Genomic DNA, 17,423 nt, shown 5'->3' with positions numbered 1-17,423 from the left:
CACTATGTAGGGGGTGATGTCAACTCAACGCCAGTAATCTCCACACTGACTTACCAAGACTAGTTTGGGGAGGAGAACAGTCGAGCTCTAGACTCTAAATTGAGAACTACTCTCTTAACTTCTTTTGTTTTAATTTAAATTATTTTTCTTTAAAATTTTTAATATTCCTTTCTTTTAAGTTTTAGAAATCTCTATTTTTGTTTGACTTTCGTTTAATTTTTTTTTAAAAAAAAAATTCAAAATGAGGTGCGCTCGATCTGCAAAATTCTGCAGACCGAGTGCCCAAAAATACCCCCACTTATTGTTTTGCTTATATGGGGGTGCGCTCGGTCTGCTGAATTTTGCAGACCGAGCGCCCAACAATACCCCGGCTCTCTGTTTTCTTAAATCGGGTATGCGCTCGGTTTGCTAAAAAGAGCAGACCGAGCGCATCGCGCAGATACAACAATTAAAAGACCCGATCCCCTTTCCCCTTTCATTCTTTCTCGTTCTCTCTCTCACTCTAAACCCTACGCCGCCTCCTCTCCTCCATAATTCTCACTTTTTCCCATCAAATTCGTAGGTACCTCTCTCTTATTTCTCTGATTTCGATCAAGATGGGTCCTAAGAGAGCAAATATTGCCACATCTCGTGCCTCTTCTTTATCCTTCACCATTATTGATGGAAATTTTATCTCCTTGGAAGCGAAAGCACGATATGAAGCCGCCAAGATCAACCGGACTCCGATTCCCGAGAGAGGCATAGATCTATTCGAGAACCTCACTCACACCCTCGGGATCACTGAGCGTGGATGGACCGAGTTCTGCCGCCAACCTCAAGCGGCCATCATACCATTGGTACGGGAATTCTATGCCAACGCACCTGAACGAACTGATAACAAAGATTTTGTGCGGGTTAAGTTCGTCTCTTTCGACCCTGACACTATTAATGCTTTATTGCAAACACCGGAAGTCGACGATAGCCAGTTCCAAGCGTTTAAGGCTAACCCAGATTATAATCTTGTATCTGCTGAACTGTGTTATGATGGGCATGTTTGGAAGGACTCGGTCAAGTTTGTATCGTTTAAATAAAAATTTTTGAAAATGGAACCGGCTTTGTGGTATGCATTTCTCACCCATAGGATGATGCCGGTAACCCACATGCACATCGTGGTGATGAGTAGACCGTTGTTGTTTGCCCTGCATAAAAAATGGCCAATCAATGTCGGAAAACTCATCAACAAGGAGTTATACACGTCCATCCGTTCACCGAATATTGGCATTTTCTTTTCGTCTATTGTTTCCGCACTGTGTGTGCGAGCTGGAGTTCTCGTGCCAGACGACGAGGAATGGCAACATCCAATGCAGGATGAGGACAGTTTAGTGGTGAAGACAAAGCAAAATTTCATATTACAAGAGTTCACATCGCAGGGGCAAGCAAGTTCCGGGGCCGGCACATCTTCGACCTGTGTACCAAAACCAATGCCAAGTTGTCGCCCTGCTGCCGAGACGACAAATGAATTGTACGCTTGGGTTCAATACCAAAATGAGTTTCAGAGAGTCGATGTTGCCCACTCGGAGTCCCAGACTGCTATGCTCCGGACATTAATCTCTAATGCCGGAATGAACCCTGCAGCATATCCTACTCCACCACCATATCCACCTCCATTCCATTTCCAGTACTCTGCTCTCCGCCAAAATTTTCTGATGAATCAAATGACGAAGCCGATGGCGACGATGAGGACCAATAATCATGGGAGTTTTTGTTTTCATTTTATTATGTTTTGTGTGTGTTTTGCATATTCAGTTTTGTTTGTTTTGTTCATTTGTCTAGCATTGGGAACACTGCTAGATGTTAGTTTGGGGAGGGTGTCTTTTATGTTTTCATGCATTTTGTCTTTGTCTTTTGTTTTGTGTTGTGTTATGCATGAATTTTTGGATTAAATCATAAAAGCCAGTGATGAAAATTTTTTTTTGTGTTTGGTAGCTGAAATCCATGAGTATCTTCTTCTTCTGACAAAAATTTTTTAACTGGTAGAACCAAGTAGATAAATAGATCTATATATACTCTGTGATGTATGCTCGAGTATGAATTTGAAACGTACAAACATGGATAGGATTGATGCATTGTTTGAATTTTTGGGCCTAGTTTCTCTTGAATTAACTTCGTCTTTAATTGCCCTGTTGAGCCTTCACAACGTCATGAGGTACAAAAATCTATAATCTGTTGAAAATCATCATTTACTGCTGATGATTGTTCATTTTTGCACTGGTTGAAATTTTTATGATTTAATTGTGAATTGAGACTTGTCTAGAACTAGTTCAAACACTCTTCGAGGCGAGATACGGGCATAACTATGATTAGGAATGATTTAGGTAATCTTTCTATGAATCGTTTGAGCCTTTCAAGCTACCCATCGATACATTCTATCTCTAGTACCTTCTTTGAGCTTTATTCAAATCGAATGGCATGCGTGAAAACGTGTGATAAACCCCCATTCGTCATTTTTTTTCATATTCCTACACTCTTTACCGAAGAACAGCCTAAACATTATTTCTCACCCTAAAGGGAGTAAGTTAAATGTGAGAATTTTATATGCTCCGGAATTGTAACTGCAAAGTGAAATGGTGTGTTTGGAAAAGTTGAAAAAGAAAAAAAAATATAAAAAGTTGAAATGAAAAGACAAGTTTGCAAAAGAAGTGAAGTCAATGGATTGATGAAGTGAATTAGAATGAGAAAGAAGAAGGAAATGAAAATGAATAGTTGGTTGTAACTTATTCCCTTAATTGAATCGATATCCTTCGTTTGTAGCCATGAACCAGGCCTAAAATTATAAGTTTATTAAGACCAATTGACCGAGTCACAGTTGCCCAATATACTAGTGGAGAAGAGTTGCGAGAATTTAGCCTATGGATAGTTGATAGACACTTTTAATGAGTATGGATTTTTGATCAAAACACGCACACACTGTAATTCTTTGAGTTAAACCAATGTGAAGCGTGTGTCATTGAATTTCTCTCAATTTTGATCCTTTAATACCTGAAAAAGTCCTCATGATCCTTGAATGTGTAGATTGAATTCTGAGGAAGGTATGTTGAAACGTGAGTTGCGGGATTTAGGAGTTTACAAGGTTTTCCAGTTTGTATTTTATTTTCAAAATTAGATTGATATGATTGGATTTGTAATCTTTTGGAAGAAATTCTGAGGCTTGAAAAGTTGCGTTCATCCACCTTTGACATTGTGTCGTGTTGTTGTGTTTGTGTTTGCATTCCATTTTGTCATCTATTTTGATTGAGGGCAAGCAAAAGGTTAGTTTGAGGAGGTTGATAAGCGTCGTTTTTCCATGTTTTATTGTTCGTTTTCTTGATGTTTTGCATTAGTTTCATGTTGTCTTGTTAGTGTTTTTATAATTTTGTTTGCATTTAGTGTAATTTTGTGTGTTTTGTATACTCCTATTGATTTTTGGTTAAATTGGCAGGAAAACGAGAAAAAGTATATTTTCGAGCTTCATAAGGGGTTGCGCTCGGTCTGCAGAAAAGAGCAGACCGAGCGCTAGCATATTTTGGTCAGGCAGTGAGTTGAAGAATTTGAGCGCTCGGTCGGTGAAATTGTGCAAACCGAGCGCGTGCTGAATAAAAATGGGCAGTGAGTTAAAGAAATTTCCAGCGCGCGGTCGATAAAATTGTGCAGACCGAGCTCCCGCGCGTAATTGTGGAAGATATTATTCCGGGTGTTTTAAAAGGAAAGGACTCTAAGGGGCGCTATATATAGAATCTTTTCAGACGATTTGAGGGTTGGAAAAACACAGCAAATCGAGGCGGAGGCGGCTTAGAAGATCGAAGTTTCTTCTTCTCGTTGGGAGTTCTTCTTCTTCACGATTTCTGAAATTTTATGTTGAAAACTTTGTTAGATTGAATTTTATTATGAGTTGTAGTAGCTAAACTTTATTTTGTTGGAATTAAGGGGATCCTAACCCCGAAACATGTTTTTGTGATTTAATCGTTGGACGAATTGATTTAGTTTTATACAAGTATTTGATTTTATCATGGTTTATTATTCTATGTTGAGGACTTTAGCATAGATTCGTAGGTTGTGAATTGCTGTCGAGATATAGATTCATGATTAGGACGAATGATAAAATCCATTGACTTAAAATATGCATAGAGATATGATATTTAGTACATGTTGATAACCATAGACCACCAGGTTGAAAGTTGTATGAATTCAATGTACGCAAAGCAATCAGTAATGATAAATAATCAAAGAGATTTGATTGTTTCATTAACTTGAATTAGATTGGCATCAACTCGAGAGAGTGTCGATATTTTAGGAATTCTTGTCAAATGTATGAGTGTAAAAGTAAGTTTCAATCGTCCAAATTCAATTAGGGGAAAGGTGAACCGAGATTCCAATAAAATTTCTTCAGATTATATTTTCCTGTGCTAAGTATTATTGCGATTTATTTTATTTTCATTTTAGGATTTTAAGTTGAATTATTTAATTTATAATTTTAGAATAATCAATGATCAAATTTTCGTTACTTTGGGTAAAGAAATTAAATAATTGAATTATTGTGACGTAGTCCCTGAGAACGATACTCGTACTCAGTACACTTTTCTATAACTTGAGTCGTGCACTTGCGATAATTTTGAGCATAAAAGAGAGATAATTATATTGAATTTAAGTGTTAGTATTTGCTCGATCATGTACAGACCAGAAGTATGTGTGCGCCCGCGCCATCTATATTGATCGCCCGCGCATGTCCTGCATAAAAATTATTCCCAGCCCGAAAAGTATCCGCACCGCGCATGGACTTCCACTTCACAAGAGTCAAATCCGCAGCCCTGTTAGCACGCCCGCTCACTTCACTAGGAGCGTCTGCGCAGTCCAGACAAATCAAAACATTACCCTAGCCGCCACATGTGCGTGCCCGCGCAATATCTATGCGCGCCCGCTCTCTTCTGCTTAAAACCCGATTTTCTTTTCTTCCAATTTTTCATCGGCTTTCACCTCAATCCCTAATATTTTATTTTATTTTATCCTAATCGTTCAAGAGAACACAACTGTGACACCTAAAATCCAATCTACTAAATCACATGCATTAAATTAAATAAATATTATGATTATTATTTTTAAGTTTAATTGATTAAATTCTTTATACGATTTATGTGTTAATAAAATATTTTATTATTTATTCAAATGATTTTTTTTATTATACATTTTAATTTTTTTAATATTTTAAAGGTTTAGGCTTGCTTATTTAAATGATTTTAATGGGTAGTTTATTCTTTTAAATGATTTTAACTGTTTATCCTATTTGTTTAAATATTTTTGAGTGTCCATTATTTTAAATTATTTTAAATCATTTTAAATGTCTAGCTTATTTATTTAAAACCTTTTTATTTTTTCAAATTATTTTAAAGGTTTTATTTCCGCTCGTGTATTTATTTAAATTGATTTTTAATGTTAGTTTAGTCTGTTTAAATTATTTTAATCGTTTTTCTTGTTAATTAAATATTTTTACTCGTTGTCGTGACATCAGGATATTTAAAAGTGTTGTATTTTAATTTCTAAATTTTTACTTGTGTTTTATTTAGTGCAATTTAATTTATGGACCTAGTTGCTATTTGGGATTGGCACTTTTTAAAAGTGCATAGCACTTTTTCTCCTACACACTCAATTTTAATACATAACCCTAACCCCTAAATCACACACACAACTCATGCCAAACACACACTAACACACTTAACTCATGCACATCTCCTCACACACACACACCGAGCAAGCCGACTCCCTTGTTCTTCATAGGGTGATATCGATTTCTTCAAGCCTTCACTAGGAAGACCTTCGAGCTTCGATTTTTCCTCCAGAAATCGTCCCATGCCCAGCTAGGAGTGAAGCTTGAGCTCGATTACCTTGTATCTTCCCATTCCATTCTAGCTTTTTCTCTCGGCCGCAGCTTCCTCCTTATTTTGGGTTCATCGATTTTCTTGCTTTTTATAGCTAGGAAAGATTGTGGTTCATTCCTTGCATTTAATATACGATTATTTTGTATGCATTTAGGTGATAGTTGCTGCATTCCCCCCCCCCCCCCCTCATTTCCGATTTTTTTTCCAAAATTTATGTGTGCCCTGTGTTGGATTTCCTCTTCTTGGCCTGTGGTTTTTTCTTATGATGTTGTTTTTAAATGGTTGATGATGATCATATGTGTAGTTAAATCGATTTTGAGGCCTTGATATGCAATGGTAAACATGTAACTCAATTCCGATAAATTTCCAGAAATTTTTGGCTGCCTTATTCGTTTTCTGTCGTGTGATTGATGGTGTTGATTGGTGTGGTGAATTAGGAGATACCACGGGTGATATGTAGTTCATGTGGTAGCAATAGAATGAGTCGTATGCGTTTTGAGATTGGGTTAGGGGCTGTTCAAAATTTTGGCAGCAACTAAGTGCTGTTTTGGGTTGTCCGGGAATGAGCTATAGCAAGGGATGTTGGCGACTATTAAGGGGTTGTTGGATGAGTTTAGATGTTGGCTTTGATGATAGGATAGTGGTTTTAGGACTGAGGGACGATTCGTTAGGCTTTGGATTAAACTTGAGAAAGGGTTGTTGAGCAGATTTCTGAGGGAGCCCTTGCTGCCCAGAAATGTGGGTTCGTAACAGAGTTAGAGGCTGAACTCGGAGAAGGGATCGGGGCTGATCAACGCTTTAGGGAGTTAGGGAAATGAGGTTTCGAGCGAAATTCAATTTGGATGAGTTTTCACTATTTCTAAGCCTTGAGACTATAAAGGGGCAAAATTTTAGGCAAACTGTGACGACCCGAGTTCTAATCTCTCATTTAATCAAATGTCAAATATTAGACAAGAAACAATGTCTAAACAAAAGAGTAAAAAAAAAAAAAAAAATTTAAATGGATTGCACTGCGCACGCGCGGGCATCACCCCTCGCGCGGGTGCAGTTCATTGAGCCCGAGGCTCCATGGGCAGGCTTGCACGCGCGCGAGCAGTAGCTCGCCCGTGCGCAGGCCACTGCACCAGAAACAAAATGAAGCGGCTCAGCTGCTGTCAAATTGGTTCTATCATGCAATTATCATCTAATATAAGTTCATGCAAAGCCTTCTTCAATATCATAAGCTATCATGCATTCTAACATGATCTCATTAATAGAAATGATTCATAACAAAGCCTTAAAACATAACCATAAGGGCTCATAATCATGCACGAAGCAATGTTATTCATTCAAGATCAAGCTACACCATGTTGTTTCAAAGGATTTAAACATCTATCAAATCCTAAATGCAACAACAAGATAACAACTAGATCATCTACACGTTGTGAAACAAGTAGCTATAACAAGATCATGTTTAAAGCTCAACTCTACATCATGACAACTCACTCAACCATCTAACTCGGATCATCACGCTATATCTCTTCAACCCTTGTTCTTCAAGATTGCCTTTGTTTTGCTCCATTCCCTCCTATTGCCATGACACATACAACAAAACAATAGCCGGATAATTCCGGTGAGAAATATATTTCCCAGTAAAAGCAACTAAACATGCATATCAAACATATATCAAGATCATGATATAAAAGTAAGTACAATGCATGTTTTCAAAACAAGGTTCATTTCATCATTCGTCGGTTGGGATCCCGAGAAGTAGATATCATAACTAATCCACCGACTCTCCCGCTCGAGGTGGGGTTACTTATCTTTCTTCTCTAGACTTTGAAGCAATCATATATGCAAATCAGACGCTAGGCTAAATCAACCACCCAGGCCATACATATACGATTCCTCAAATCGTCTATTCGAACGTTTCCGTTCATTTCAAAATCAAGGAATAAGTCTTCAAGATGAATGCAACATATATCATCATCAAAGCATTCATTATATCAAGAACTTATTCAATAACTCAAAGTAAAGCACATAAGAGCAATTAAGCAAACAAGTATGTGATTTAGGGGAACTCGATACAAACCATCTCGAGTTGTATTCCCAATCAAATAGTAGTACACTTTTACCTTCGTATTTCGTTTGTTCTGAATGCTTCAACTCTGAACATAATCATCAAAACAGATATATCAAACTTCGATCAATTCTATCATATCAGAATTGTATCAAAATATCAAGACATCTTCAATCCATTCATTTCCAAACCTTCACTTCTTCTTCCTTCAACGAAGTCCCGTTCTCGAGTCAATAAGACTTCACAATAATCTGAAATTGAAGAATAAAGATGCTACAACATCAGCAACATTTCAATGAACATCTCGGTTCAATTATCAGCTATCAAAACATCCATCTATTATCAAACAACTCATCCAAAACTGTAAGCAAACTTCCTCGGTTCAAACTTCGATCTCTTGAGTTGATTGAGCTCATAACATGTTTGAAATGTAAATATTATCTTCTAACAAAATCAGTATATGATCTTCAGATCATTGGCTCAATCATAGACTATCAACAACGGTTTAAAAACATCAATCGACGGCATAACGACTGAAAATCGGTAACCGACGAAATATCGACTTCGAATTCAATCTCATATCAGCATATGTGATCATAAACCAGACAAATAACCACATACCAGCAGCTAAAATTTCGATAATACATGCTGGAGAATCCATACGATTCATTCAAAACTAAATCTTCAATACGGTTTCGAATATAAACAAGACAACACGTCAAGAACAAGATCATATGCTCATGTACTGATCTCTGCCAATTTCGTTCTACAAAACATACTTAAAGTACTCAGAAACTTACATAAAGTCGAAGTAATCATTGCAAGGATTCCAAAACATCTTTCGGAATTGAAATCGGACGAACGACGCAAAAGTTACGGCATTTTGAAAATCATCGAATTCAAAGAAGTGGAAATGGTTTCGAGCCCTGTTCTTCCTAATTCTGAATTGCCACTCAATTACACGTATACAATCTGATTCATAGCTTAGAAATCAGATATGTATTGAAATATTTGCAATATAGTCCCTCAAATCTTCAATAATTGCAATTCAGTCCTCGGCCTTCGTTTTAATTCAATTTCAATCCAAAATAATATAAGAATATTAGAATTTAAATCAAAACTCTAAATATTAAATTAAATATACTCTAATTAAAATAAATTAAATTCGGATTAATTAAATAATCCCGGCCTTTTGCATTCTAGCCCTTCAAATATCAGTATGTGCAAATCATTCCCTGATCGAGTTGTATCTTCAAAATTCATCTTCTTTAATTTTCGAAACATGGAATTAAATCTTAAATTCTATAAATATTCAAATCGAATATTTATTCTTTTAATTTAAGAATTCTCGGAATTTAATTCTCAAAATTCGTAAATTCTCAAATTAAATATTTTTAGCTCGGAACTTAAATCTATCATTTCCATAACTTCTCAAATAAATATTAGCCCATAATATGGAATTTAATTCTCAAATCTCATAATTAATAATTTAATATTTTCGGGCCTTACAATTCCTCCCCTCTAAGAAATGATTTCGTCCTCGAAATCGTAGTCAAGTCAAATATCAAGTCTGATAGACTGAATGATTATCTGAAGTTATTTTCACTTCAATCATTCACCTCGAATCTATTCAGTTGTACTCTAAGTACTAAATATAATTCTCTCAGTATTCCTCTTGTCTGATTCAAGTACACAGAAGGAATCTATCAATATTTCCTTACTTTAGATACGTGAAACAATTCATATTCATTGTATCAAGCTGAAAAGAATAAATCTTTCCCATCGTCAATTCCATCTGATATCTTATTCAATGAAGTTCAATATTCAACTTCATATTCTGAATCTGTAAATGAAATTCTGCTTTTTCTCTATTCTGAATTGAATGATGTTTCAAGAATAACTTTGTCGCTTAACTAATCCGTTTCAGCTTCCAAAGTTATATCTATCATTCAATTACTAATTCTGGTTCTTCTTTTCCGTTTTCATTTCATACAGATTCATCGTCAAATTCGTTGTGTATTTCGAATCAACTCCGAATGAATATCGACAAATCATGTCTGATCGGATGTCATATACCTCGGTAATATCATTACAACACAAGAAATCGGAGTTCTTTTCATCATATTATCATATCATTATCTCAAAATTGTCTCAATAGCTATTACAGGAATTATAATCCTCAAGTGGCAACATATCAAATCAAATAATACCGAATCAGGTATTAAAGTTCTGAGAATATCCTCAATATTTGGAAAATCGACTCAGATAATCCATCAATCGAATTCAACTCCCAGAACATCAGTCATTCAATCGATGCCACATTCTGTCAAATAAATCTAAAGTCTTAATTCGGACAATAGATTTTAATCATTCCTGTATTTTCATCATATCTCTATCTTCTTCACAGATCTGAATAGATAGCTGTTCGTCACATCTCATACAGAGTATTCTGCCAAATTCCGATTAGTCTATTCAGACTATCTATGAATCAGAGTATAATATGTTGTAGTCACAGATTTCAAAGTATTCAGAACTGTTGATAAAGAAAATTCATTCTCACAAATTCGATTCATTTTCTCTAATTATTCTTCCGATTCAAAGATAAAATACTGTACCTTTACCTCAAAAAAATACTGACATTCTTCGGATCATCTGTATTACAATGTAATAGTAAACCCAATGTTTCAATCTGAAACACTATTTCCTGGCTTACTGTTCATCTTGCAACGAATTTAATCATAATTCAGTGACTTATTCATACAGACAGATCATCGTATACAGTAATGTTCATCAGTCTGTTCATAACTACCACCTGTTTACCTCATCTATACTATTTCATCACGGTAGTCGTTGCAAAATATTCTTTCAAATTATAATTTTGGTTCAATGTTTGGAGTTTCCAAACTAATATTGAACTCATCTGATCAACGATTTTCAACTTCATCAGAAATTCTCTGTACGTTTAACTTCACAAACGTACTAATTATGTTACTTCTATTTGTTTTATCAAAAGATAAAACAATTATCGAATGAATATTGAATTCATTGTTGTGCAATTTTTCAAATTCTGATATCTCTTTTCGGAAATATCAGGCACAATCAAATAATCAATCATAATATAATTCATTCATTCGGATCTGAGGCTTCAATTCATATCTCAATCTGACATTCTGTACTGAATTCTAATCACTTCAGTTTACTTTCTGTGTTGCTTTCATCTTCTGAACAATTCTTCCTTACTTCCAATCGAAAAAATCATTCTGATTGGTGTTATATTCATCTGAATATTCAAATCAGAATACACAGAAATCTGAAATCAATTCATCGGATGCCTATTTCATTCCTTATTTCTATCTCCAAATACCGACAATTCATATCATCTAACCCAAAAATCAGGGATCATATTCAAATTCTTCTATCAGTTACGAGTCACAATCTTAAATACGCTGAAATATCATCAAATGATCAATAATTCTCAAAATCAAAAGAAATAAATCAAGATTGAGAAAATCCCTCAATCAAGGTCATCCAAAATCAAATCTTCTGGATAAAAAACTCTGCAAAGTGAAAACAACTCACTTGCATCACATAACTCAGAATGAGTAAATCAACACAGGCTCTAAACGAAAGCAATGTGCCATGAGAGCCAATCAATATTAAATCATTCAAGAATTATATCTCCAGTTGATGTAATCGATTCAGCATAATCAAAGAAAAGACTCATCTGTAACCAATTGTCATATCATCATTTATCTTCTAAACCTCAAGATTAATATATATAATTCATAATCTCATCAAGTCGGTAATTCATAAATTCATCAATTCATCACTTCAATGTTGAATTCCAGTTCACAACTTAAACTAAAGTCAAAAATCTTACTGGAACATATCTGTAATCTCTATTCAGTAGCGTACTTATCAATGCTAATTTAGATCTTGAACATATCTCGTGCATCGAATATACTGATTTCGGAATATTTCTGTAATCAAACATTATATATCAAACCAAAATCACAGAATCTTAATTCAAGATTCTATATCATATCATCATATTCATATGCACACTATGTTCTTGTTGATCTAATTTTTATCGCTTCTTATCATCATACTGATTGGGTAAATCACAAAATCCAGTGATTCAATAATCTGCAACTATCACTAATCAGTACTTAGGTAAATTCTCACATGAACAATATCATGTTCAGTTTCAGTTCATCGAAGCAATAGTTCTAATCTTCAGTTCAATTCACAAAATCTCTTTTCTGATACAGAGGTAATCATATAATAAGCTTTCAGCTATCATATATTTATTGCACCAATAATAAACAGGTCAAAACAAAATAAATCTGTTACCTGAAATTTCATTCTCAGGTGCAATTTCATTCTGATCCTCTGTATACTTCTGGAATTTATTCATTGAATAAATTTTAGCACATCTGTCTGACTTGTCCTTACACTGTTTGTTCAGATATCTTCCTCCACAAAAAGTGTAATAATTTCTAATATACTCTGCATTCAGAATCAGACTAATTCATCTCGATTCGCTAGAGTTAGAGATTTCTTCTCATATCATTCACCTCATATCTGTTCTAAAATAAAAATTGTAGATAGAGTTGTGAGTATCTCACAGACTCTTTCATGTCTACAATTCCATTTTCCTAATTCATCATTCAACTTCTATTCTTTTAGACAGGTCTATGTCTTTTAAACAAAATGTTTCGGTCATCAACATTTATCCGACATAATCTGCAGATTCAAGACATTAAATAATTCACTCAATCTTGAGCTTTTCATCATCTACAATTCAAAGAATTGTAATAGACTTGAAAATTCTAATAAGGCATTCCTCAAATTCAAAAGATTCAACTTCTACAGGGTATATTTTTCTTTCTCAGAATTACTATCTGTTGTGGCAGAGAACTATAAACAAAATTCTGTTCTAAGCACTTACCAACAATCAACATACCTCTGCCTTTTTATCATTTCTTTATCAAAATCCACCAGCTGGTTGCTAGGTTTCGAAGTTGGTATTCAATCACTCTGATCCGATATTCATCTGAATCTTCCCGGTATTTGAACAACTGATCAAGTTCTTCAAACCAACTGTTACCTACAACATCATCTATTCATTTGCTGATATTATGTTCTGTTCCATCAGAGATAACTTCATTCAGCTGAGTAATACCGTTCTGTTCTGTTCAATCTGACCATAACATTCTATTCAGTCTGGCCATATGATTCTATCAGTCTGGGGTGCTTACGTCACCCAAGGAACATTGTTCTATTCAATTATGGGTGCTTACATCACCCGGGAAAAATCTTATAACAAAACGGTAAAAATTTCAAAAATTTACAAATCAGTAAATTAGGCAATTGAATTTCAAAGATAGATCATGCTCTCATGCAATTTATCAAATCATCGGATTATCAAATCAAGTAATGCATAATCATGCAATACAATACATGCATGTGACTCAATCTACCCCGCTCAGCTTCTATCTCAGTCCAATAACTTACGCTCTAATACCACCTGTTGTGACGACCCGAGTTCTAATCTCTCATTTAATCAAATGTCCAATATTAGACAAGAAACAATGTCTAAACAAAAGAGTAAAAAAAAAAAAAAAACAATTTAAAAATGGATTGCCCTGCGCACGCGCGGGCATCACCCCTCGCGCGGGCGCAGTTCATCGAGCCCGAGGCTCCATGGGCTGGCTTGCACGCGCGCGAGCAGTAGCTCGCCCGTGCGCAGGCCACTGCACCAGAAACAAAATGAAGGGGCTCAGCTGCTGTCAAATAGGTTCTGTCATGCAATTACCATCTAATATAAGTTCATGCAAAGACTTCTTCAATATCATAAGCTATCATGCATTCTAACATGATCTCATTAATAGAAATGATTCATAACAAAGCCTTAAAACATAACCATAAGGGCTCATAATCATGCACGAAGCAATGTTATTCATTCAAGATCAAGCTACACCATGTTGTTTCAAAGGATTTAAACATCTATCAAATCCTAAATGCAACAACAAGATAACAACTAGATCATCTACACGTTGTGAAACAAGTAGCTATAACAAGATCATGTTTAAAGCTCAACTCTACATCATGACAACTCACTCAACCATCTAACTCGGATCATCCCGCTATATCTCTTCAACCCTTGTTCTTCAAGATTGCCTTTGTTTTGCTCCATTCCCTCCTATTGCCATGACACATACAACATAACAATAGCCGGATAACTCCGGTGAGAAATATATTTCCCAGTAAAAGCAACTAAACATGCATATCAAACATATATCAAGATCATGATATAAAAGTAAATATAATGCATGTTTTCAAAACAAGGTTCATTTCATCATTCGTCGGTTGGGATCCCAAAAAGTAGATATCATAACTAATCCACCGAATCTCCCGCTCGAGGTGGGGTTACTTATCTTTCTTCTCTAGACTTTGAAGCAATCATATATGCAAATCAGACGCTAGGCTAAATCAACCACCCAGGCCATACATATTCGATTCCTCAAATCGTCTATTCGAACGTTTTCGTTCATTTCAAAATCAAGGAATAAGTCTTCAAGATGAATGCAACATATATCATCATCAAAGCATTCATTATATCAAGAACTTATTCAATAACTCAAAGTAAAGCACATAAGAGCAATTAAGCAAACAAGTATGTGATTTAGGGGAACCCGATACAAACCATCTCGAGTTGTATTCCCAATCAAATAGTAGTACACTTTTACCTTCGTATTTCGTTTGTTCTGAATGCTTCAAATCTGAACATAATCATCAAAACAGATATATCAAACTTCTATCAATTCTATCATATCAGAATTGTATCAAAATATCAAGACATCTTCAATCCATTCATTTCCAAACCTTCACTTCTTCTTCCTTCAACGAAGTCCCGTTCTCGAGTCAATAAGACTTCACAATAATCTGAAATTGAAGAATAAAGATGCTACAACATCAGCAACATTTCAATGAACATCTCGGTTCAATTATCAGCTATCAAAACATCCATCTATTATCAAACAACTCATCCAAAACTGTAAGCAAACTTCCTCGGTTCAAACTTCGATCTCTTGAGTTGATTGAGCTCATAACATGTTTGAAATGTAAAGATTATCTTCTAACAAAATCAGTATATGATCTTCAGATCATTGGCTCAATCATAGACTATCAACAACGGTTTAAAAACATCAATCGACGGCATAACGACTGAAAATCGGTAACCGACGAAATATCGACTTCGAATTCAATCTCATATCAGCATATGTGATCATAAAACAGACAAATAACCACATACCAGCAGCTAAAATTTCGATAATACATGCTGGAGAATCCATACGATTCATTCAAAACTAAATCTTCAATACGGTTTCGAATATAAACAAGACAACACGTCAAGAACAAGATCATATGCTCATGTACTGATCTCTGCCAATTTCGTTCTACAAAACATACTTAAAGTACTCAGAAACTTACATAAAGTCGAAGTACTCATCGCAAGGATTCCAAAACATCTTTCGGAATTGAAATCGGACGAACGACGCAAAAGTTACGGCATTTTGAAAATCATCGAATTCAAAGAAGTGGAAATGGTTTCGAGCCCTGTTCTTCCTAATTCCGAATTGCCACTCAATTACACGTATACAATCTGATTCATAGCTTAGAAATCAGATATGTATTGACATATTTGCAATATAGTCCCTCAAATCTTCAGTAATTGCAATTCAGTCCTCGGCCTTCGTTTTAATTCAATTTCAATCCAAAATAATTTAAGAATATTAGAATTTAAATCAAAAATCTAAATATTCCCAAATTAAATATACTCGAATTAAAATAAATTAAATTCGGATTAATTAAATAATCCCGGCCTTTTGCATTCTAGCCCTTCAAATATCAGTATGTGCAAATCAGTCCCTAATTGAGTTGTATCTTCAAAATTCATCTTCTTTAATTTCCTAAACATGGAATTAAATCTTAAATTCCATAAATATTCAAAGCGAATATTTATTCTTTTAATTTAAGAATTCTCGGAATTTAATTCTCAAAATTCGTAAATTCTCAAATTAAATATTTTTAGCTCGGAACTTAAATCTATAATTTCCATAACTTCTCAAATCAATATTAGCCCATAATATGGAATTTAATTCTCAAATCCCATAATTAATAATTTAATATTTTCGGGCCTTATACAAACAGATTTCTGTTTGGGTTTGAGCTTTTAAGTCAAGTATAGAAAAAGACCCGGGTTAAGGGTACGGAGCTGGAATTAACTTAAGAGGGTAGGAAAGTGTTGTTTCACGCCGAATCTCTTTTGGGCAAGTATCGAGTGAGTTATTAATGTGTCGGGTGTACCGCTCCTTTCACCTAAGTGCTTTAACCATGGTTTAGACTCCCACTCTTGGTACTTCCCTAAATCACCATTTCCAGTCATTCACCATCGAGTCCTTTGCATGATTCATTGAGTCATTATTTTCGTAAACTTTACATCAACATGTGCATGCTAAGTCTCAAATTCAATAAAGGAAAGAAATATTTTTGAACGAAGTGAGATGGTTGTGACTACATAATCATGTGTTCGTGTGGGGCTGAAAGACGTTTTGGCCTCCCTTACAAAATCATTATGGGTTTCCTTACCTTAGCATGTGTTTGTGTGGGGCCGGAGCTATTCTGGTCTCCCTTACCAATAGGGCAAGATTGGGTTGGGTTCCATCTCAACCTCCTTGCAGCATTGTGCACTATAGCCATGATCATGATCGCAATCACAGAGTCACAATTCATGGATCTGAGTTCACTCAAAATTCATATGACCATGTTTAGTACATTTTGTGCTATTCATTGAATTATTTGACTTAGTCTTGCACATGTCATATTCATGCATTTATTCTTTATACATGTTCATTACTTTTAAGTTCAAGGGCACTAACGATTATTTTGTTACGCACTATTTTAAATTCTGTGTGTGCTTGTACCTATGTAGTACTCGTTATCCCCCCCCCCCCCCCATATTCTTGCTGAGTCTTTTAGGCTCACTACACTTATTGTTTTTAGGTGAGGTGTATTTCATTGAGATCGAGGGGCAAGACTATCGAGTGGACTGCGATGCGGGCATGGCACATCCCTCCAACCTTTGCTCGTCTTCCGCATAGTTAAAAACTAGATTTCTTAAACCTTTTGGATATTTGTTATGTCGAACCTCTTTCTTAGGTCTCGTTCTTTTCTCGGCCTAGTTACTTGTGTCGCCAGTCGTCTATTTCTTTTATTTTATTTTGGTTTCTGTCTGAGACAGGTTGGTTGTAATATAAACATAGAGGTCATGCCGAAATTTTTCAATAAAATTTTTAATATTTTGATTCTTTTTGACAAATCAGTATTTTATTTAGTTTAATTTAAAAGTTGAGTCAGGGTCATTTCAGTTGGTATCAAAGCATGGTTCTGGTTTGGATTGTGCCTACTTC

The sequence above is a fragment of the Henckelia pumila genome, chromosome 1, assembly GCF_033568475.1.
Source record: "Henckelia pumila isolate YLH828 chromosome 1, ASM3356847v2, whole genome shotgun sequence".
Lineage (NCBI taxonomy): Eukaryota > Viridiplantae > Streptophyta > Magnoliopsida > Lamiales > Gesneriaceae > Henckelia > Henckelia pumila.
This window is presented reverse-complemented; position numbering follows the sequence as displayed.